The 23,129-nt window shown below is 41.6% G+C and overlaps 1 protein-coding gene across 2 annotated transcripts in view; it reads right to left on the bottom strand.

The window, feature by feature from the left end:
• The window catches only part of RALBP1 (ralA binding protein 1), a 66,389-nt gene extending 53,412 nt beyond the window's left edge, over positions 1-12,977 (bottom strand). Inside the window, exon 1 of one of the 2 annotated variants that reach the window (XM_033178350.1) lies at positions 12,189-12,977. The gene's annotated coding sequence lies outside the window, so the exon portion shown is untranslated. Of the gene's footprint in view, positions 1-11,674; positions 11,867-12,188 lie in introns of those variants that run through there. The other variant, XM_033178349.1, reaches the window with a different exon arrangement.
• Between the last annotated feature and the right edge of the window lie 10,152 nt (positions 12,978-23,129).

The following is a 23,129-nucleotide window of genomic DNA, read 5'->3' as shown; positions in this document are numbered from 1 at the left end:
GGTGGATCACTTGAGCCCAGGAGGTCAAGGCTGCAGTGAGCCATGATCATGCCACTGCACTCCAGCCTAGGCAACAGAGCAAGACCTTGTCTCAAAAAAAAAAAAAAAAAGTATGTAGGTAAATATGAAAGACAGTATAAATGTATTTTTGTTTGTATTTCTTTTTTCTCCTGAGTTAAATAACTGCATAAAGCAATAATTGTAAATCAGTGTTGATGAGCATACAATGTATAAAGATGTAACTGTGGCAATAACAGTATAAAGGGGATACGACTACACAGGAGTAAAGTTTTCTGCACTATTAAAATTACGTTGATATTAATCTGAACTAGATAGTTATAAATTAAGATGTTAATTGTAATCCCAGGTCAACTACTATGAAAATATATAACATATGAAACATAAAGGAATTAAAATGGTACAATGAAAGGTATCTATTTAACACAAAAGGAGGCAGCAATGAAAGAACTGAGGAACAAAAAAAAATATATCAAAAACAAATAGCAATATGGCAGAAGTTCTTTCTTATCAGTAATATGTAAATAAATCAAACTCCTCAATTAAAAGATAGTTACTGGCAGACAGATTTAAAAAACAAGATGCAATTGTAGACTGCCTATAGAGACTTTAGATTCGAAGACAGAAATAAGCTGAAAGTAAAAGGATAGAAAAAGATATTCCAGGCTGGGCACAGTAGCTCACACCTGTAATCCCAGCACTTTGGGTGGCCGAGGCGGGCGGATTATGAGGTCAAGAGATGGAGACCATCCTGGCCAACATGGTGAAACCCTGTCTCTACTAAAAATACAAAAATTAGCCGGGCATGGTGGCATATGCCTGTAGTCCCAGCTACTCAGGAGACTGAGGCAGGAGAATTGCTTGAACCCAGGAAGCGGAGATTGCAATGAGCCGAGATCGTGCAACTGCACTCCAGCCTGGCGACAGATCAAGACTCCATCTAAAAAGGAAGAAAGAAAGAATAAGATATTCCACGCAAACGGTAACCAAAACGAAGCCAGAAAGTCTATGTTAGGCCGGGTGCAGTGGCTCACATCGGTAATCCCAGCACTTTGGGAGACTGAGGCAGGTGGATCACTTGAGGTCAGGAGTTTGAGACCAGCCTGGCCAACATGGCAAAACTCTGTCTCTACTAAAAATACAAAAATCAGCCAGGCATGGTAGCGCATGCCTGTAGTCCCAGCTACTACAGGGGCTGAAGCTGGAGGATCGCTTGAACCTGGAAGGTAGGGTTGTGGTGAGCCGAGGTCATGCCACTGCACTCCAGCCTGGGCAACAGAGTGAGACTCCGTCTCAAAAAAAAAATAAAAATAAAAGAAAGTCTATGCTAATACCAAACAATATAGACTCTCTCTTAAATATTATATAAAGATAAATGGGTAAATCCATCAACAAGATACAACAATTGTAAACATATATTGCACATAACAACAGAGCCTCCAAAAGATACAAAACAAAAACTGACAGAATTGAGAGGCGAAAGAGGCAGTTCAATGATAAACGGAGACTCCAAAACTTCTTTTCAATAATGGATAGACTAGAGAGAAGATCAACAATGAAAAAGAAGACTTGAACAACACTATAAACCAACTAGACCTATCAGACATCTATAGAACACCCCACCCAAAGACAGTGTAATACAAATCCATCTCGAGTGCACATGGAACAGTCTCAGGACAGACCATATGTTAGGCAATAAAACATGCCTCAATAAACTGTAAAAGACTAAAATCATACAAAGTACGTTCTCTGATCACAATGAAATGAAACTGAAAATCAGTAACAGACAAAATGTTGGAAACTTCAAAAACATGTAGATAATTAAGCAACACATTTGACAAACACTCAACAAGGTACTCAACAAACTAGGAACAGAAGGAACATCCTTAAACCCATACAGGGTATCAATGAAAAACCCACAGCTGCTAGGCATGGTAGCTCATGCCTAGAATCCCAGCATTTTGAGAGGCTGAAGCAGAAGCTTGAGCCCAGGAGTTCGAGACCAGCCTGGGCAACATAGTGAGACCCTGTCTCTATAAAGTATACAAAAACTAGTCAGGCATAGTGGCTCATGCCTGTAGTCCCAGCTACTCAGGAGGCTGAAGTGGGAGTATCACAAGAGCCTGGGAGGTCAAGGCTGCAGTGAGCCATAATTGCACCACTGCACTCCAGCCTGGGTGACAGAATGAGACCGTGTCTCAAAAAAAAGAAAGAAAAATCCACAGTTAACATTATATTAAATGGTTAAAGACTGGAAGCTTTCCTCCTAAGATAAGGAACAAGATAGGGAAGTCTGTTATTGTCACTTTCATTTAGCATTGTATGGGAAGTTCTAGCCTGGGCAATTAGGAAGGAAAAATAAATAAATAAAAGATACCCATATAGGAAAAGAAGTCGTAAAACTATCTCTGTTTACAGACAGCATGATCTTATAGACAAAACTCAAAAAAATACGCTAGAAAACTATGGGAACTAAGAAGGAGTTCAGCAAAGTCACACGATATAAGGTGACAGAAAATAAATTGTATATCTAAACACTAGGCAATAAACATTGTGAAAAACAAATTTAAAAAACAATTTCATTTGCAACATCATCCAAAAAAATAAACAGAAATAAATTTAACCAGGGAAGTGAAAGACTTGACACTGATAGCTACAAACATTGTGCAAGAAATTAAAGACAAACTAAGTAACTGAAAAGACATCCCATGTTAATGGATTGGAAGACTTAATATTTTTAAAACAGAAATACTACCCAAAGTGTTTTACAAATTCAATGCAATCTCTATTAAAATTCCAATGACTTTTTTTACAGAAATGGATCCTCAGTTTCATATGGAACTGCAAGGGACCCTGAATAGCCAACAAATATTGGAAACAGCAAAGTCAAAGAATTCAAACATTTCAATTTCAAAATGTACTACAGAGCTACAGTAATCAAAATAGCACATGGTGCCTGGCATAAGGATAGCTATATCAACCAACAGAATCAAACCAAGAGTCCAGGGGAAAAAACCCAGACATTTGTGGTCAACTGATTTTTCAACAAGGATGTCAGGACCACTCAATCAGGAAATAATGATCTCTTCAACACATGAGGATGGGACAACTATATTACCACATGCAAAAAAGTGGACTCCCTCTGGCAGGGCACAGAGGCTCACGCCTGTAATCCCAGCACTTTGGGAGGCCAAGGTGACTGGATCACTTGAGGCCAGGAGTTCGAGACCAGCCTGGCCAATGTGGTGAAATCCCCTCTCTACTAAAAATACAAAAATTGGCTGGGCGTGGTAGCACACGCCTGTAATCCCAGCTACGCAGCAGGCTGAAGAATGAGAATCGCTTGAACCTGGGAGACGGAGGTTGCAGTAACCTGAGATTGTGCCACTGCACTCCAGCCTGAGCGACAGAGATTCTGTCTCAAAAAAAAAAAAAAAGGCCGGGCGCAGTGGCTCAAGCCTGTAATCCCAGCACTTTGGGAGGCCGAGACGGGCGGATCACGAGGTCAGGAGATCGAGACCATCCTGGCTAAGACGGTGAAACCCCGTCTCTACTAAAAAATACAAAAAACTAGCCGGGTGAGGTGGCGGGCGCCTGTAGTCCCAGCTACTGGGGCGGCTGAGGCAGGAGAATGGCCTGAACCCGGGAGGCGGAGTTTGCAGTGAGCTGAGATCCGGCCACTGCATTCCAGCCTGGGCGACAGAGGGAGACTCCGTTTCAAAAAAAAAAAAAGTGGACCCCTATCTCACACCATATAAAAATATGGACCAACAACTGAATATAAGAACTAAAACCATAGAACTCTTAGAAGAAAGTATAGAGTAAATCTTAATTCCTTGGATTTGGCAACGTAGATATGACACCAAAAGCCTGTGTAACAAACAAACAAAAAAAAGATAAATTATACTGTAAAATTTAATCTTTTAATGCATCAAAAGGATATTATCAAGAAAGTGAAAAGACAACCCAGAAAACAGAAGTATTTGTAAATCATACATCCGATAAGCATTTAGTAACCAAACACCCAAAGAACTATTTCAGTAACAAACAATACAATTTAAAAATGGACAAAGGACTTCAGTAGATATTTCTACAAAGTGAATATACAAATGGCCAATGAGCACATGAAAAGATGTTCAACATCTTAGCCACCAGGAAAATGAAAATCTAACCTTCAACATAATACCACTTCACATCAAGATAGCTAAAATTTAAAAAAGCAAATGGCAAGTATTGGAAAAGATGTAGAGAAATTGAAGAATTGGATTATAAAATGGTGCAGTCGCTTTGGGAAATAATTTGGCAGTTCCTTAAACTGTTAAACAAGAGTTACCACATAAGCTGTTTTCTGTCAACACTTCTGACACCACATGTGGAAGTGTTTTTCCATACCAATACAGTTTTCCAACTTTCCAGACACCAACCGAGTGCCCTATAATTCAATACTGACACTAACTGCCCAGAGTTTATGTCAGACTCCACAGGCTCAGTTCCACAAGACTACCCTCACTTCAGTCACCAGCCATAAGCTGCACACTGCCACCTGTACTTCTGACCAAATAGCCATAAATCGGGGTTCCCACAACCCCCCCTCATGTTCAATAATTTGCAAGAATGGCTCACCAAAACTCAGGGAAACACTTCACTTATGCCTATCAGTTTATTATAAAGGATAAAAATAAACAACCAAATCAAAAGGCACAAGGGTAAGGCTGAGATGGGTTCCAAGTATAACAGTTTCCGTCCCATGAAGTTGAAGCAACACCTTCCCAGCATAAGGATGCATTCACCAACCGAGAATCTCTCTGAAACCCACTGTTGAGAAGATTTTATGGAGGTCCCATGGTAACTGAACTCAAAACCCAGTCCTCACTACCACCACCTCACCATCCAAGGGTGGGACTGCAAGTTCCAACTCTCTAATCCACATAGTTGGTTCTTCTGGCAACCAGCTTCCATCCTGAACTTGTCTAGGGGCCTACCAAGAATCACTTTATTAGCATAAATTCAGATGTGACTGAAAGAGACTTATTACAAATACCAAAATAAGCTCTATTACCTCTACTACTCAGGAAGTTCCAAGGATCTTTGAAGTTCTGGGCTAGGAACCAGAGACAAAGACCAAATATATATTTCTTATTGTATAATATCACACCCAGCAATTCTGCTCCTCGGCATATACACAAGAGAAATGAAAACATATGCCCACACAAAAACTTGTACATGAATATTCACACCAGCATTATTCACAATAGTCAAAAAGGAGAAACAACTTAGATGTTCAACTAATAAATGGATAAACGAAATGTGGTTTACCCAGAGAGTAGTTTTGCAATAAAAAATATGAAGTACTAATATATCCTACAATATGGATGAACCTTGAAAACATTAAGTGAGGGAAAGCAGTTGCAAAAGATCACATGTATGGTTTCCTTTATATGAAATATCCAGAATATCTGAAATATCAAGAGATACAGAAGGAGATTAATAAGGGCAGGGGAAATAGTGAGTGACTACTGCTAATGGGAAGCAGGTTTTTTGGGGAAGTAATGAAAATGTTCTAAAATTGACTGTGATGATGGCTGTACAACTCTGTATATACAGACTGTCCCCAACATACAATGTTTCACCTTGGGATTTTTCAGCTTTACAATGGTATCCATATAATCATTCTGTTTTTCACTTTCAGTATTCAATAAATTAGATGAGATAATTCCACACTTTATTATAAAATAAACTTTGTGTTAGAGAATTTTGTAGGCTAATGTAAGTGTTCTGAGAATGTTTACAGTAGGCGAGGCTAAGCTATGATGTTAGGTGCATTAAATGCATTTTCCACTTATATTTTCAAATTGCTATGGGTTTATCAGGATGTAACTGTGTCACAAGTAGAGAAGCATCTGCAGTAAAAACCAATGAGGCTGGGCGTGGTGGCTCATGCCTGTAAGCCCAGCACTTTGGGAAGCCAAGAGAGGTGGATCACTTGAGCCCAGGAGTTTGAGACCAGCCTGGGCAATATGGCAAAACCCTGTCTCTACCAAAAAATACAAAAAAATTAGCCAGACATGGTGGCACACACCTGCAGTCCCAGCTACTCAGGAAGCTGAAGTGGGAGGATCATCTGAGCCTGGGAAGTCAAGCTGCGATGAGCTGTGCCTGCACCACTGCACTCAGCATGGGCAACAGAGTGTGACTCTGTCTCAAAAAAAAAAAAAAAAAAATTAACTCACACAGACCAATGAACAAACACATGCCTACATACCAATGAATTGTACAATTTAAAGGGGTGAATTTTATGGGTACATTAATTATATTTCAATAAAGCTGTTTTAAAAAAGAAAAGCAGGTTCAAGTCGTTGCCATGTTAACAATCTCTCTCAACCCTTTATCACCCTCTGCTACCACCTCTTTCTATTATCCCCTTCATGGCAAAAATTGATTTATGTAAATAATCTACATATGCTTTTCCACTCTCTAACCTCAACTTCTCAACTCAATGAAACCTACTTCCTCCCCCAACCATTCTATCAAAACTGTTCTCACATAGTTATCAAATTGAATAACTTCCTCAATATCAAATCCACAGACTCTAATAACGTGTTTCGTTCAATTTTTCAAAGCATTTAAAGTATGGTTTTCCTTTTTTTTAGGCCAGGGTCCCACTCTGTCACCCATGCTGCAATGCAGTGGCACAATCACAGCTCACTGCAGCCTCAACCTCCTAGGATCAAGGGATCATCCCACCTCAGCCTCCTGGGTAGCTGGGACCACAGGTGTGCACCACCATAGTCGGCTAATTGTTTTCAATTTTTTTGCAGAGACGCTAGTCTCCCTATGTCGTCCAAGCTGGTCTCAAACTCTTTGGCTCAAGCAATCCTCCCATCTCAGCTTCCCAAAGTGCTGGGATGACAGGCGTGAGCCACTGTGCCTGAGGTTTTCCTTTTTAAAAAAAATATTAATTTACATTTTTTCTTGAGAGTTGATTGTAAAGTATAACTTCCTTTAAAAATGATCCCAGCCCAACGCAGTGGCTCACACCTGTAATCCTAGCATTTGGGAGGCCAAGGCAGGCAGATCGCTTGAGCCCAGGAGTTCAAGACCAGCCTGGGCAACATGGCAAAACCCCATCCCTACCAAAAATACAAAAATTAGCCAGGTGTGGTGGTATGTGCCTGGAGTCCCACCTGCTTGAGAGGCTGAGGTAGGAGGATGGCTTGAGCCCAGGAGGTGGAGGTTGTAGTGAGTTGTGATGGTGCCGGATACCATTTTGGCTTCTATGACATTTTCTCATCATTTCTCTACATCTCCAAACACTTAGGAATTTCCTTTTCCAGCTCTTCTTCTATCTGGCTTTAAATGTTCTCCACCGCCTATTTCCAGAACTATTTTATGTCAACAAACTCTTCGTATTTGGAGTTATCTAAATCAAAGAATTTGGATACCACTCATAATATAGCCTGTTATATTGTACTCCAAATCTACATTCACAATTCCAAAGCAGATGATTCCACCTGGATGTTTCACAGATAACTTCCACTCAATATGTTCAGAAGCTAAAATGCTATTTCTCCTCCAATTTGCTTCTCTTCCTGAATTCCCTGTCTCAGTATATTTTACCATTGTCTATTCAATCACCCAAGTTAAAATCCAAGTCATCTTACTCTACTATTTTCCCCTCACTCCCCATAGCCAACTGTTGCTGAATCCTATGAATTCTACTTTCTAAATATTTCTATTTCCCTCCTCCTCCATATCCCCTCTAACATTGCCTGAGTTTGGACGCTTATTTCTCACTTCGATTACCGCAAAAACCTCCTAAACAGTCTTTCTACATCCATTCTTACCTTCTCTCCATCCCTTCTCAAATTCTTACTCTACAATTCCAGAATGATCTTTCTAAAATAAAAATCTTGGCCGGAACGGTGGCTCACACCTGTAATCTCAGCACTTTGGGAGGCCGAGGCGGGTGGACTGCCTGAGCTCAAAGTTTAAGACCAGCCTGGGCAACATAGCAAAATCCCATCTCTACAAAAAAAAAAAAAAAAAAAAAAAAAAACTAGCCAGGTGTGGTGGCGTTCACCTGTGGTCCCAGCTACTCCTGAGGCTGAGGTGGGAGGATCCCTGGAGCCAGGGAAGTCGAGGCTGCAGTGAGCCATGATGGAGTGCGGTGAGTGCCACTTCATTTCAACCTGGGTGACACAGTGAGACTTTATCTCAAAAAAGTAAAAAAATAAAATAAAAATCATATAATGTCTCCTTTTTCATTAAAATACATAAACCCTATTATTATCTACAGGAAAAAATAGCAAGGTCCTTAGAATGGCACGCAATACTTTTGAGGATCTGTGCAACCTCATCTTCTGCTACTTATCACCACAACTAATGCTACAGCTACAGAAAACAACTTCCCATTCTCTTCCATATTCTGTGCTGACTGCACCCCTGGCCAGCGCCTTTCCACCTGCCGCGCCCCAGGACAGCCCGGCTGCGGGCGCCGCCAGGGAGCTGCTCGCCCTGACTGAGGCCGGCAGGCAGCACACCCTTCTGCGCCTGAGGCAGGCGAGCCCCTCGCTCAGGAAGAAACCCGCGCTCAGGCGGATGGCGCCGACTCTTTTTTTACTGAGTTTCCAGAGGAAGACTAGCCCCGCTACCGCGAAGCCGCCAACCCACCGCAGGGAGGGCTTCTGAACTAGGACTCCTGGGATCATGGCCAGCACGGGGCTGCCACACCGGGGCCTCCACCACCCGGGCCTGAGCCCCGCCGGGCCATTCCCCAACTTGGGACGCGGGAGGAGAGGCTCTCGGAGCAGAAGAGGCCATCCTGAAGCATCAAGTTTACGTCAAAAGTTTCCGTGGAGAAGGCAGGTCCGCTCTGAAGCGTGGTCTGCTGTCCTTTGGGGCGTGAGGCATGTGGTGCTGGTTGTCAAGCCTCCTGGGCCTGTTGGTCCTCCGATTTCATCCTCAGGACATAATGCTCACCAACAGGACTTGCACTGAGTTGACACTCTCGTAGTCTTGACTCCATATGTTTTTTAAAATGTATGTTCACACTAACAATTGCCTACTTCAAAGGTTAATATAACAAAACCAATAAAACCCAGTGATGGTATTTGTATTGGAAAAACAGTGTTCCATGTTCTTTCTCACCTACGTTTCTGTCCACCTTTCCCTCTAAAAGTTCCTTCCCCACCCCTGCCCCAGCCCCCCAATTTCTGCATCAGTCATGACTAAGCCTTATTTAAGCTTAAGGACATAAAATATACCGTACCTAATATAGTGCCTGACCTATATAGCAGAGGGTTAAAAATGGGCTTAGCTGGCTTAGGTCTCTTCTTTGTCCTCTCAATGACTCCTATTTGCTTATAAGATAAAATGTAATTACTTTGATGGTCTGCAAGATCCATAATTTGGTCTCTGCCTATCTCCCCAGTTTCAGGTCTTGCCACCATCCTGTATTACACTTGCTATTTTTGCAGATGCTATTCTGTAATTTTAGACTCCCATGCTTTTTCTCACACTACTCCTACCTAAATGCCCATTCTTTCTACGCCTGTACACTTCTTATTTTCATCACCTTCTACATAGTTTTTTTTTCTTACAATTTCCCTCTTCTTCAGCTCTCCTTTTCTTCACTTTAAGAAACTGACCACTAGCTCCTTTGTACAGCCACTATACCCACATATGTTCTTCAATCAAAACAATCTTGTACTTGTTGACAGTGAAAGAAAGAGATAAGGTTCAACTACCCTGAAGGCAGGAACACTGCCATATGTATCTTTAAGTCCTCTTCACCTGGTCACAGTACTTTCTACATAGTAATTCCTGTATTCTAAATAATCTGCATTTTTCCTTGTATCCTCTTATATAAACTAACATAAGTTTCTATCAGGGATCTTTCAAAACAGAAATAATATTCTTTTGGGTTACATTCTGGGCCCGATCTCTTCTTGCCAAGCAAACAACTATGCAAATATAACTGTGCAAATTAAGGTTATTATGCACTTTCTGATAACACTTTCCTATTCTAAATTAGGGGAGAAATAGTCCCGGTAAGATCTATAATTAGAAACAATATTTTGAAGAGATAGCAAACGAAGTTGTATTACATTGTATTACATTGTTTCAAGATACCTTGTTCAAAGAGTTACTTCTCAAAAGCTACTGTTGGGCAGGTGCGGTGGCGCAGGCCTGTAATCCCAGCGCTTTGGGAGGCCTAGGCGGGCAGATCACCTGAGGTCGGGAGTTCAAGACCAGCCTGACCAACATGGAGAAAATCTGTCTCTACTAAAAATATAAAATTAGCCAGGCGTGATGGTGCATGCCTGTAATCCCCTCGGGAGGCTGAGGCAGCAGAATCGTTTGAACCCGGGAGGTGGAGGTTGTGATGAGCTGAGATCATGCCATTGCACTCCAACCTGGGTAACAAGAGCGAAATTCTGTCTCAAAAAATAAAAAACAATGCTACCGTTAACTAATCTACTCCACTTGGATCCACCAGATACTTTGAATGAGAAGTGCGAACCACTCTACTGACCTCCTTCCTACCCCTACTACTGCCACTCCAGCTTACAGTAATGACTTTCACAAAGACAGGAGTTATCAAATCACCAAAATAACTCTAAAAACAGAAAGTGAGGTGATCTTTCTTATTCACAGTCCCACTTATTCATTTAGAAGTGCCGAGCACCAAAACAAAACCTTATCACATATTCAGCATTTCGTGAATAACTGCCAAGTATGATGGAATACTCCCCAAAGTACTGCAGCCTTAGGACACGGCCACTCCACGAAATAAAACATTCAGCGAAAGCTTTTCTAACAAGGCTGGATAGTGCACTAACTCAACGGCCAAACGGCTGCGCTTCCTGTACATGCACGTTCAAAACACGTCGAATTAACATGCTAGGGACCTTGAAGAACTGTATTAGGCCTTGCTCAACAGGAAGGCTTTGTAATACTGAATCCCGAAACTTGAAGCAGCAGAATGACTTCAGGGAAGACGCAGGTGTGAACTATTCCGTAAAACCTGTTTCACTCTCACAACGCTCAGGTTTTTTAAAAGAGGGAGAAAACTGACCTCAATTAAGAGCATTTTGGCAACACACAGAGATGAACATGAGTTGTGAAAAGAAATCTCAACTCCATGCAGATCTGTCCGTCCATTCCCACGGAAACCTGAAGGAAGGACCGCAGCACCAAAGGCGCCCACTGCTCAGTGCCAGCGGTGGGCGACACCAGGAGCCTGTCCTGGTCCCCTGGGTGGCCACTATGCCGGGCACGATCCAACCGTGAGGACTGGATCCCCTCACCTCTGTCCAGGCGCCCCCCAAGGGCTTCCCCGAGGCCTGAGGACTCCTAACTCTCCACCCCGGCCCCCGAGAGCACCACAAACGCGGACGCCACGAAGGGAGGCCCGTCGGCCAGTGGGAGGGACGCACGGCCAGGGGGGCGAAAACTGGGGCGAAGCTTTCCCGGGAGGAACCGACGCTGGGGGCAGCCACGCCCCCAACCCCAACTTCAAACCCGAGGGCTGCGAGCACCGAGCCCCACACGCTGCCTGACAGAGGCAGGCGCGAGGCCGGCGCGGGAGAGGTCTCCTCGGGCACTCCAGGGGCATCGCCGCGACCCTCGCACGCGACCGCTCCCTGGGACTGACCTGTGCCTGCCGCCGCGCGACCGCCCGCCCCGCCGCAGCCTCCGCCTCCTCGCGCTCACTCTGCCGCCGCAGCCACCGGAGCCGCCTCCTGCGCTGCGCCCCAGGCCGGCCTCGGGCGCCCCATTCCCACCCCGCCCAGCCTCCGCCTGTTTACAATGATTGGGACGGAACAGGACGAGCCGGTCCAGCGCGCACGCGCATTCCCTCCTCCCGCCGCAGCCGGCTTCCCGGATCCTCCTCTCCGCTCAGACGGCTGAAGCCGTCAAGGGCAGGCGCCCTGTGCTCTCGCGCGGGTCGCGCTGGGAGACGTAGTTCCCGAGGCCCCGGCATCCAACCAGCCAGAAGGCCTCTCGCCAAGGAAGCAAACTACAACACCCAGGAGGCACCGCGCCTCCTTCGTCCCCCGGCTCGCTGAGGGGACTAAAGAAGAGCGCGAGAGAACGCGCCGAGGGCCAGTGCTCTGCAGGCGCCTGCGCAATCGCTGGCCTTGCGGGATGCGGGGACGGACACTTACCCCGGTGTGGTGCTGGCAAAGGTGTCTCGTGGGCATGTCCTGAAGCGGCCCCGAGGATGGAAAGGGCTTTCCTCTCCACGCTCTGGCCAGCCTGCGCCTCAGCTCCCGAAGTTGGGAACTTTCCTTCCACTAGCGTGCTTTAGTCGTTCCAACCAGTTAAACCGGCCTGGGGGCCGCCCGGCCTGCCCCTAGGTGGGGCGGCTGCCCCGCCTTCGACTGGGTGTGGGGTTGGAGGAAGGAGCGCCGTAGCCCTGTAGGGAGAGGCGGGAATAAACTTCTGTCGGGAACATCCACGGAATTCCTGAAGCGGGTGTGGGCTTCTGCGGGGCTCCAGCGTGCCCCCGGCTCAGCAGTTACGGAGCAGCCCAGCCCGTGTTTGGCTGGCAGTAGAGATAACTGAATTTCTTCGAGAAGCCTTTCCCCCGGGGTTGTTGAGTTGCTCCACTAATGCATAGCGAAGGCTGGAAACAGGGCTTCAGCAGTCTTCGTGTTTTCTGAAATGTGGCAGTTTATTAGGGGAGAGATGGGACTTGGAATAGACGACCCTTCCCTGTCCCTCGCATTCCTACGTGCAGCACTCTCTGTGGCACTTCGTTGCCCGTGTAGATTGGCCGCTGCTATCCATCTTGCTCTCTGCTCCCACATGAGCTTTCCTCAAAGCGGGCGGTAAATTTGTCTCTAGTACTCTGCGCTTCCTACCCAGTAAAGTTCAACCCCTGGGGCCTTACATCCGTTCAGGGGCCTCCCACGAGTGGATGCGGGATGGTCTGAGGTAGCCTTTGGTCTTTGACTTTCGGAAAAGCCTTCTCATGGCCCCTTTCGCAATACAACAGTCTTCTCTGCCCACTGGGTTGGGCAGGTGAGCATGGCAGTGACAATTCTCTGCCTGTGACAGCACTGAGTCGGCTAAGGGACAGGCATTGATCCACGCTGGGCCTTATGGAGGCCTTGCCTGAAATTGCTATATGGACACAGGAGGGGAGCAGAGGGAGTTTTCTACTGAGGCAATTGCTGATGGACGTGTTTCTTGCAACCGAGTGGCCTAGCCAAGGTGAGGGTGGGAAAGAGAAGAAAGGGGAAATGGGAAGGGAGAAAGAGCTGGCAGAATGTAGACTATGGTTTCATTTGGAGGCCATGGTTTGTGCAGCTTTTTAAGTGCTGTGAGCATGTGAGCCTAAGTGGGTGAGCCCACTCATTCATTGATTTATTATTTGGAGCCAATGTGTGTGGATATAGAATATATTTGTTGGCTGCCACCTGAGCATTTATTCCTCCCATGTAAGCCAGGCAACATAACCATTCCCTCTAGCAGCAGAGATGGTCACAAGCCCAGTCAGAAACAACGAACCCACAAAGACTTGGGCTGGGGCTTCCAGTAAAACGGTAACTTCCTTGCTTCTCTAGCATGGTGTAAGTATATGACGCCTGGAAATGTGGCAACCGTTTTCCTCCTATGAGGGGAAACCCTAGAGGGATGAGAGTTTAGAGGGAGGGCAACAAGTAGAGCCTAGGGTTGAAGTCAGTACTGTCAAATGAATGCGGGAAAGATGGAGAACCACCTTGTGTTTGGTGGCATGGTTTGAGCTGCAGTGTCAAACCTCACCTGTTTGATTCTATGGACTATCCTATAGACTATTCGGGATTGTGAGTAAGGCCATCTTACAGACTATCCAGAATTGTGAACCACAAATTTCCTGTTATTGTTTAAGCCAGTTCATATTAAAATTCTAAAAGTCCTAACTAATTCAGTTGGATTTCTTTTACATGACACTGAAAGGTCCTAACTAATACAGGTTCCTACGTAAAAAAAACTTTGCAAGGGACTTTCAGCTATGGCTGTGTGGCATAGTCAGCAATTCTCTGCACACAAAACCAGTATAAAATTGGATACATTGGCAAAAACAACCATTTCAGAGCACTGGAAGTCAAACAAATACAGAAAACAATTTGAGAAACATCTGTTCTTCAAAAACAGCTAGAACTTCTAGCAGGAACAGTGGATATCTGTGGCCTTCTGACCTGAAGCTGCTTCTCTCCCACCCTGTTGCACCAGAACTGCAGTTTTGGCAGTGTGGGTAGGAATAGCCAAGAAAACTAGCAGCTTTGCTGCCCAAGGGATGGACTCAATTTGTGGTGGGTAGTCAAAAAACCAAGGCTTTGCCAACTAAAAGTGACAAACTCATATGGAAATGAACAGGGCAAACCCACAGCTGTGCTTACCTGAGGTTATAGTCCCAGGTGGGGCAAATGGCAAGCCACTCAAAAATCTAACAGGGAGATTATAGAAATAAGAGTCATTGAAGAATTATGGTCACACCACTGCACTCCAGCCTGTACTTTTTAACTCTGGAAATAACATTCTTTTTTATAGAGTCTACTTCCCCACAGAACTACTCTATTTGTTAATTACATCTCCACACATCTCTGACTGATTGGGAAACTATGCATCTGCCTGGGGTTGACCCAAGAGACCTGTTGAAAAGTAAAAGCAAAGGGAGATTTGAGAACTGGTGGCAACTGTGAATGTATTCCCTAATCCACACACAGATCCATCAGCAGAGGGAAGAAGACTCCCAAATCAAGGTGTTTGAGTGCAACCACTGCCAAATCATTGGCCACAGCTATGCAAACACAGGGACAAAGCCCAGAAAGTCAGGGTGAAAATTAAAATGTGAATTTAAAAACAGAACAAAGATACCAGCAGCCACAGGCCATGTAGAGACAGATTTTAAATCTGTGTAAATCTAGGAAGATAAGTTAAAAAAAATAAAATAAAACTAAGAAAAATCAAACATCTAGAATTGCTGCAATATATAAAATATCTGCTTTTCAACCAGCAATCATGGTTTATGCAAAGAAACAGTAAAGTGTCACCCACTCTGAGGAAGAAAATAGCAACCAATAGAAACAGATCCGTTGGGCTCAGATACTGGAATTCAGAAGCAAACTCTTGAAAGTAGCTCTTATGATTATTTTTTAAAAATTAAACATTTTTCAAAGAATTAAAGGAAAATATAATGATAATTCTTTAACATATAAAGGATATCAATAAGGAAATGATTCTATAAAAAATGAAGTTTCTAGAATTGAAAAATATAGTAAGAGAAATATAAATTGTATTACATAATCTCAGTGAAAGATTTGAGATGACAAAAAAAAGTGTACTTGAAGATAGAGAAATTATCCTATTCAAAAAACAGAAAAATGAAGCAAAAGAAGAAATATAATGACACATCCATAAAAGAGAGGATATTTTTAGCAATAACCCAGACTCAAGGACATAAACTGTAGCTTTAAATAGAAGAAGAAAAAACAGGGAATGTAAACTAGTACAACCACTATGGAAAACAGTATGGAGTTTCCTTAAACAACTAAAAGTAGAACTATCATTTAATCCAACAATCCCACTACTGGGTATCCATGCAAAGGAAAAGAAGTCATTATATGAAAAACACATGCACACACATGTTTATAGCAGCACAATTTGCAATTTGAAAGATATAGAACCAACCTGGGTGTCCATCAATCAATGAGTGGGTAAAGAAAATGTTATACACACACACACACACACACACCATGGAATACTACACAGCCATAAAAGGAATGAAATAATGTCTTTTGCAGCAACTTGGGTGAAGCTGGAGGCCATTATTCTAAGTGAAGCAACTCAGGAATGGAAAACCAAATACCGTGTGTTCTCACTTGTACGTGAGAGCTAAGCTATGACAATGCAAAGGCATAATAATGATATAGTGGACTTTGGGGACTTGGGGTGGGGCAGGGAAAAAGGTTAGGAGGAGGATGAGGGATAAAAGACTACATATTGGGTATAGTGTACACTGCTCAGGATATAGGTGCACGAAAATGTCAGAAATTACCACTAGAGAACTTACCCATGTAACCAGAAACCACTTGTACCTCCAAAACTATTGAAATAAAATAAAAATTATTTTAAAAAGAATATCTACACGAAGAAAACATGCAAACAAACAAAAATCTTAAAATTTTACCTGCATATAGATAACCATTAATAATAGCTTGGTATATCTCTCAGCCTTTGGCATGTGTATGTATATTTTTGAGCATAACAGTTTACTTCGTTTACTAAAACTAATGAAAACTGAATTTGGATTATTGAGACAAAAGTCAACTGCAGAAAAGCACTAATTTTACTAAATTAAATATTGGTAGGGTCGTGGGGGTTTTGGGGTGTTTTTTTTTTTTTTAGTGTTTTAAGTTTTTTGTTTGTTTGTTTTGTTTTGCTCTGTGATGTTTGAGAACTACCACTTAATGAATTTGACAGATGAAGTTTGAACATACGGGTAGGGAAATAAGCCAATGATTTGAATTACTTATCTATACAGAAGAAATAGTTTTAAGATTTAAGACCATATGAAATAAACTGGTTAAACTAGAAAAAAGAAAAAATGGTATTAATGAGAGAAAGAGCATGGTAGCACTTTTTATATTAGAGATCATAGGTAAATATCAGCTGCTATAATTTTTATTAAATATCAAACATCAACTGGGCATGGGTGACTCACACCTGTAATCCCAGCACTTTGGGAGGCCAAGGCAGACAGATCACCTGAGGTCGGGAGTTCGAGACCAGCTTGACCAACATGGAGAAACCCCGTCTCTAACCCTGTCTATGTATTTGTAGTCTCTAAAAAATACAAAATTAGCTGGGGATGATGGCACATGCCTGTAATCCCAGCTACTCAGGAGGCTGAGGCAGGAGAATTGCTTGAACCCAGGAGGCGGAGGTTGCAGTGAGCTGAGATCATGCTATTGCACTCCAGCCTGGGCAACAAGAGCAAAATTCCACCTCAAAAAAAAAAAAAAAATCAAACATCATTTTACCAGAGAACGAAACAAATTATTGCATAATAGAGAATCATGAACCAAAATCAACTGTATTTACCTAATAAAGTTCTGGTTGGCAGTTAAAATAATAATAAGAGAAAGAGAGAGAGAAGAGCCTCAGAGACCTGTAAAATTATGTCAGATATCCCAACATACATGAAATGAGAGTTCCACAAAGATAGGAGATGGAGAAAAGAGGGCCAGAATTTTTTGAAATAATAATGCTAAAAGTCCCCAAATTTGATTAAAAAAAAAAAAAAAACTACAAATACAAGAAGTTCAAATGAACACAAAGTAAGATAAACACAAAGAAAACTGCACCTAGATACATCATAGTCAAACTGCTGAGAGCCAAGGACAAAAGAAAATCCTGAAAGTGCCAAAAGAAAAATGAGTCATCGGGGGAAAAACAATGTGACATAGAGCTGACTTCTCATGAGCAACACAGGAGATCATAAGACATTGGAATGGTATATTTAAGGTGCTAAGTGAGGGAGAAACTGTCAACCAAGAATTCTGTATCCAATGAAACTGTCCTTCAAAAAGGAAAGTGAAATAAAGACATTCCCAGAAAAACAAACCTGAGAGAATTTGTTAGTAGCAAACCTGCCCTCCAAGAAATATTAAAGGACGTTCTTCAGAGTGAAAAGAAATTACAGGAGAGTGTAACTCTGATATGTAGAAAGGAATGAAGATGAGAAATTTTTAAAATATGTAAAAAAGGCTATACACACAATTTTCTTAATTTCTTTTAAAATATGATTAAAGCAATAATTTTATACCATATTGTTGATATTATATAAATGGAATATATATGACAGTGATAGCACAAAATAAGGGGAGGAAATGGTACTATATCAGAGCAAATTGGCTATAGTTTACTGAAATTAAGTTAGTATTAGCCTGAAAGAGATTGTGTTAAGTTAAAGATACAAGTCTCGGTTCATTTGGTGCAACTATAACAAAATACTACAGATTACATAATTTATAATGAGTAGAAATTATTCTCACAGTTCTGGCATCTGGGAAGTCCAAGATCAAGGTGCCAGCATCAGTCAAGGGCCTTCTTATTGCATCATTACATGACAGATGGCAGAAGAGCAAGAGAGAAGAAAGACCTTGCCCTTCAACTTCTAACTCTTTTATAAGGGTCCTGAAACCACCTTTGCAAAAAATTATAGCAGTGAGAAAATTATGACTGTGAAAGAGATCTGACCTAACCAATTCCATCTTGCCTTTAACCTCCAAACTGCCCCTGATTATTCCTGGGCATGAGCTAAGCTAACTTTGGGAGAAATTTAGTTTATAGTTTAAATGATAATAGCCCCTTCCAAAACCAAATTGCCTTTGTAAAACTAATAAAAATCCACCAGGTTAGGAGGATGAGAGGAGCCTAAATTCTGCTAAGATATACACATAGTTAAATGATTACCGGACATTATTCTGGAGATCACAAGACTTACAGCTTCCCGAATTACTAGAACCTAAGATTGGCCTTTTGAGATGTCTTTTCAGGTTTTGCATTTCTGATGACTGGATGGCCTCATCTGAACCAGTGGCTCTTCTAAGGCCCCCACTCAAAACTGGACTCAGCACTTTAGGACCATTTTCCACATCCCTACAATTGCATCCCCAACCAATTAGCAGCACCCATTCTCTAGCCACTGCCTGCCAAACTATCCTTGAAAAACCCTAGACTCTGAATTTTGAAGGGGGGTGGGACAGATTTGAGTAATAATAAAACTCTGGTCTCCTGTTTAGCCAAATCTATGTGTATTAAATTCTCATTGCAATTCCCCTATCTTGTTAAATAGGCTCTATCTGGGCAGTGGGCACAATGAATCCTTTAAGCAGTTATAGCCCTCATCTTATCCATGAGGGCTCCACCTTCTTGACTTAATTACCTTTTTGTTTGTTTGTTTGTTTGTTTTGAGACAGAGTCTCATTCTGTCACCCAGGCTGGTGTGCAGTGGCTACTCAATGCAGCCTCCACTTCCCAGGTTCAAGCAATTCTCATGCCTCAGCCTCCTGAGTAGCTGGGATTACAGGTGTACATCAGCACATCTGGCTAATTTTTGTATTTTTTTTTTTAGTACAGATAGGGTTTCACCATGTTGGCCAGGCTGGTCTTGAACTCCTCACCTCAAGTGATCTGCCTGCCTCAGCCTTCCAAAGTCCAGGGATTACAGACATGCACCACCGCACCCAGCCTCTTAATTACCTCTTAATAGTATCACCTTGGGAATTAGGTTTTAACCTACAAATTTTGGAGGAGACACAAACATTCAAACCATAGTACACATTGTATTCCTTAGAATAACCAATAAAAAAGTAATTTAAACTATTTTAGGTGAAATAAATAAATGTAAAACTGTTAAGTAAAATTAAGTAATTTTTTAATGAGATGATGCCTTATTCTGTCACCCAGGCTGGAGTACAGGGGCATAAACATAGCTCACTGTAATGTTGAACTTCTGGGCTCAAGCAATTCGCCCACCTCAACATTATGAGTAGCTAGGACCACAAGTATGCACCACCATATCCAGCTAATTTTTTAAATTATTTCAGAGATTGGGTCTCACTATGTTACCCAGGCTGGTCTTGAACTCTTGGCCTCAAGTGATCCTTCCACCTCAGCTTTGTGAGCAGTTGGGATTATAGGCAAATTAAGTAAAGTTAAAATGTTAAAAATATAGCTAAGAAATCAATAAATGAATTAAAAGTGTACACTAAGCTGGGCACAGTGGTGTGTGACTATAGTCCTAGCTACTAGGGAGGCTGAGGCAGGAGGATCACTTGAGCCTAGGAGTTTGAGGCCAGCCTGGGCAATCTGGGCAATATGCAAAATCCCATCTCTAAACAAAGAAACAAACAAACCAGAAAAGGAGGAACAGAGGAACTCAACAACAACAAAAAACAAGCAATTCCATTAAAAAACAGACAAAGGACATGAATAGACATTTCTCCAAAGAATATATACAAATGATAAATAAACACATGAAAAGATGCTAAACATTATTAGTCATTAGGGAAATGCAGTTCAAAACCACAATGACATACCACCATATACTCATTAGGATGGCCACTATTTAAAAAAAAAAAAAGAAAGAAAGAAAATACAAGTGTTGCCAAGGATGTGGAAAAATTGGAAACTGTGCACTTCTGGAGAGAATGTGAAATGGTTCAGCTGCTATAGAAGACAGTATAATGGTGCCTTTAAAAATTAAAAATAAAATTAGCATGTGATCCAGGCATTCCATTTCTGAGCTTATACCCAAAAGAATTTAAATGAGGAACTTGAAGAAATATCTGTACACTCATATTCATAGCAGTATTATTTGCAATAGTCAAAATATGGAAGTAACCCATGTCCATCAGTGAATAAATGGGTAAGTAGAATGTGGTAAATAGATACAAAAGAATATTATTCAGCCCTAAAAAGAAGGAAATTCTGACACATGCTACAGTATGGATGGGCTTTGAGGGCATTATGTTTAGTGAAATAAGTCAGTCACAAAATGACAAACACTTTATGATTACACTTAGATAAGGCTACTAGAGAAGTCAGATTCATAGAGATGGAAAGTAGAATGGTGGTTACCTGGGGCTGTGCACAGGAGAGAATTGGAACTTATTATTTAATGTGTATAAAGTTTCCATTTTGCAAGAAAAGAGAAATGAATGGTTGCACAACAATGTGAATGTACTTTATGACTCTGAACTGTACACTTTAAAATGGTTAAGATGGCAAATTTAATGTTCTGTGTATTATGCCACAATCAAAAACAGTAATAATAAAAAGGAGGAACAAAGAAACAAGAAAGAAAAGACATACAGAAAACAAACTTCAAAATAGCAAGTGTAAATCAAACTATGTGAGTAATTACATTAAATGTAAATGGACTAAACCCTGCAATCAAAAGGAAAAGACTGCCAAGCTGGATTCAAAACCAAAAGCAAATCCCACTATAGATTGTCTAAAAGAGACATACTCTAGATTTAAAGACACTCATCATTTGAAAGAAATAAGATGGAAACAGATATATTGTGCAAGTAGTGATCACAAGAAAGTTGAATCAGCTTTTAACACCACACAAAATATACTTCAAGACACTGCACCCAGCCAATCATTTTTTTTTTTTTTTTGAGACAGAGTTTCACTCTTGTTGCCCAGGCTGGAGTGCAATGGCACAATCTTGGCTCACCACAACCTCCACCTCCCGGGTTGAAGCAATTCTCCTGCCTCAGCCTCCTGAGTAGCTGGGATTACAGGCATGCACCACCATGCCTGGCTAATTTTGTATTTTTAGTAGAGATGGGGTTTCTCCATGTTGGTCAGGCTGGTCTCGAACTCCTGACCTCACGTGATCCGCCCACCTCGGCCTCCCAAAGTGTTTCTGGCCAATCATATTTTTTTAACCTTGGTTAGGTCATTTGCAAAAATGGTGTTAATGTTAACTACTTTTTAAGGTTGTTCTGGCATTTGGAAGTAATATGAACCAAGGCAATGAAGTGGAGTCTCACAATCAAATAGACCTTGGGTTGGGTCTGGAATTTGCCACTTACTGGTTACAGGTGACCTTGAGTAAATTTTTAAAACTCTCTAAGGTCTGTGGCCTAGCTGGATTGAACAAGGCCTATGATAGTATAATTTGCAGAGAGTTGTTTAATGGAGCATAGACATTCTAGTTCACTGCTCTATGTGTGGTTCTGGCTCTGACTGCAGCATGTAGATATGCTATTTGTGACTCAGCCAAAAACATTCACTTTAGTTCCCAATCTTTCTAAAGCACTTAATAGTTTTATTTAGTAATTTTTTCAAATAGATATTAGGTTGCTGCCCCTCTCTCCCTTCCCATTTTCTCCTTTTCCATTCATGCCTAGCACAGAGCTTTCCAAACAGAAGAGATGTCAGTCTTTATTTAAGGAATGCAGTGTTTCAGTCCTGTTGGATTCAGCTATGCTTGTGGAGACGTGCCTTGAATGACTAAATTTTTAGTTTTCAAGCAAAGCAATCAGGTATTTCATCTTTTTACTGAAGTTGAAACACAAAGAAAAGAGCCTTAACCAAAACAGGGCTTTGGAGTTTGCCATTAAAAGGATTTCCTTATAGTGGCTATTGCAGGCTTTTAAAATGATAGGCTTTTAAAACCACAGTGGGTTACCACTCCTTAGGAATTTTATGTGTGAGTCTAATTACAAGAAAAGATGATCAATTGAAATATCCTTCAATATTGTTGAAGTCTTTGATTTAAATGGCAGTATCTGGCAAATGAAGGATGCGAAATGTCCTGCTAGTGAACATCTCGGAGTTCCTTTGTTAAGTAGTTTAAGTTGTGAAGTAGGAGCTGCAGGGTTCTAGAAGCTCAGGCAGTAGCTAAAACCTAACATGGCTGGTGGAACTGTAAGTTGGTGTAGGCTTCCTAGAGAGAAATTTAGGATATCTAACAACATTTTAAATATACATGGACTGTGATCCAAAAATGTAGTCTAAGGTTATAATAGGATAAGTGTGGCATGCACAAGAATATTTAGACTATTATTATTTTTAATAATGAAAGCTCCATCAACAAGGGCTTGAGTAAGTCAATTAAAATATATCTATTGCGGTAGAACACTGTGTATAGTTTTTAAAAGACAAATTTTTAATTTTTGCATGAATCATATTTATGACATACAGCAAACAGCAAAGTGTTCGTTATCTGGATGGAATATGTATGAGAACATGTTCCTGTGTCTGTATTGTTTGAACTATTTATGAAAGTGATGCAATATGAGGGAAGAAAACAATGATGGTTTCCGTTTGGAAGGGAAAAATCAGCTGTGATTTTTATTTTCTGCTGAGGAAACAGAATAAAGAATAGAATATTGGGCTAAAAAGATCTATGATCATCCAATCCAATTTCCTCACATAGGATATAAATAGTAGGACACTTTTCCTAACATAAATTCTGTATTTAAAATATAAGTAGTAATTTATTTTCCCAAAACTGTTGCTGAGAACTGTGATATGAAATAAATTATATTTTTCCCCAAGGAAATAATATAATAATTTATTTCATCATTAAAAATATT

This window comes from Trachypithecus francoisi, unplaced genomic scaffold (genome assembly GCF_009764315.1).
Source record: "Trachypithecus francoisi isolate TF-2019V2 unplaced genomic scaffold, Tfra_2.0 Lachesis_group19, whole genome shotgun sequence".
In the NCBI taxonomy this organism is placed as follows: Eukaryota; Metazoa; Chordata; class Mammalia; order Primates; family Cercopithecidae; genus Trachypithecus; species Trachypithecus francoisi.
This window is presented reverse-complemented; position numbering and strand designations above follow the sequence as displayed.